Here is a 1,431-nt window from a genome sequence, read left to right as displayed (position 1 = left end):
CTCAATAAAGCTAGAGAAATATAATTAAGAAGCCAATTCACAAGGAGTGGGCACTAAGTAAATGTTTAACCTGGAGTGATCAGAGAAGGCTTCACAAAAACAAAAAGATAAAGAAAAAGAACAAAAGAGGAACTTGCTACACACAAGGCAAGAAAGGCTATTCCATAATGGGCCGAGGTTGGGGTTGGGCTTCATCGGGACGGTGACGGGAAACGTTGTTCTGGGCAAAGTCATACGACCAGACTGTCATTTCCCGACGGGAGCTCAGGGGAGCACGGAGGGCAGGAGTCTCTCCAGTGTGACAAGGAGGCTACTGGGATTAGGACACAACATGAAGGCCTGGCCCCGGGAAGTGGAAGCGAAAATGAAGGGCGGGAATAGATTAAGAGAGAGGCGAAGAGGCAGGATGGGTGAGACTAAGAGGCTCGTCTGGTGCAGGGGATACGGGAGGAGAAAGCCTGCAAGACGGCTCCCAGGCTCGGGCAGCTGTGTGGGAATACGGTCAGCACGGATCGGCACCGGGAACAGAAGAGGCGGAGGTTTGGAAATTGGGGGGAACAATGATTTCAGGTTGGAACATACTGAACTTGAGGTGCCTCCGGGGTGACAGTGCAGAGAACCGCAAGAGGCCACCGGACGCACAGGTCCGGACTTGCCCCTGGCGGGCACGTGCCTGAGCAGTAAGTAGCTGAATCTGCGGAGAGTAGGCAAGGAGTAGAGGAAGAACCGAGAACAGCGGGACCCCAGGTGCCACAAGAGCCAGCAGGGCCAAAGGAGAAGGGAGGTGTCCGCAGATCAAAGTGACGCGGATCCAATGACACAGAGCTGAGAGTGCTTCACAGTGTAGCAGAAAAATGTCAACGTCGAATATCACAGCAAAGCAAACCAAGGCTGTCTGAAGATCAGCGTTTGGATATTTACAAGTACACAAAATGACTTTCAACCCAAAAGCACTACCCAAAAGATTTAAGATTAAGAACCAGACTGGGCTGTAAGAAAAATAAAATAATGGAAAAAAAAAAAGAAGCTCTGTGTGAGCTTCGACGGGGGGGATGATCCGTGCAAGGGGCCTGCGCCCCCTCAGCAAGGGGCGGAGGCCGGGCCTCCCGCCAGGGCCACAGCGGGGTAGACGAAAGGCAGACACCTGCCTCAAAGGCGGCCACCGTTTGGGCTAGCCTGTGCAAAGTGAGATTGTCTCTCCTGAAAATGCACAAAGAGGCACAGAGATTGGACTTGAATGTTCTTGGGCTTTTGAAGTGAAAAGCTGTTTTGGAATTGGGGCCAGACTTGGTCCCCTGGCAAACCAAAGTCACGTACACGCTACAGTTATGGGCGACGCAGTCACAGAAAGAAAGCAAGGACGCTAACAAAGCGATCGTAAACAAGACACTGCGGACGTGGGGAGACGGAGAGGAGGAAGAGACGGCCTCA

The 1,431-nt window shown here is 52.3% G+C and overlaps 1 protein-coding gene across 1 annotated transcript in view; it reads right to left on the bottom strand.

Moving 5' to 3' along the window:
• The window catches only part of ARMC3 (armadillo repeat containing 3), a 98,246-nt gene that overhangs the window by 30,882 nt on the left and 65,933 nt on the right, over positions 1-1,431 (bottom strand). The gene's annotated exons all lie outside the window — the stretch shown is intronic.

The sequence above is a fragment of the Propithecus coquereli genome, unplaced genomic scaffold (genome assembly GCF_000956105.1).
Source record: "Propithecus coquereli isolate 6110/MARCELLA unplaced genomic scaffold, Pcoq_1.0 Scaffold103, whole genome shotgun sequence".
In the NCBI taxonomy this organism is placed as follows: Eukaryota; Metazoa; Chordata; class Mammalia; order Primates; family Indriidae; genus Propithecus; species Propithecus coquereli.
This window is presented reverse-complemented; position numbering and strand designations above follow the sequence as displayed.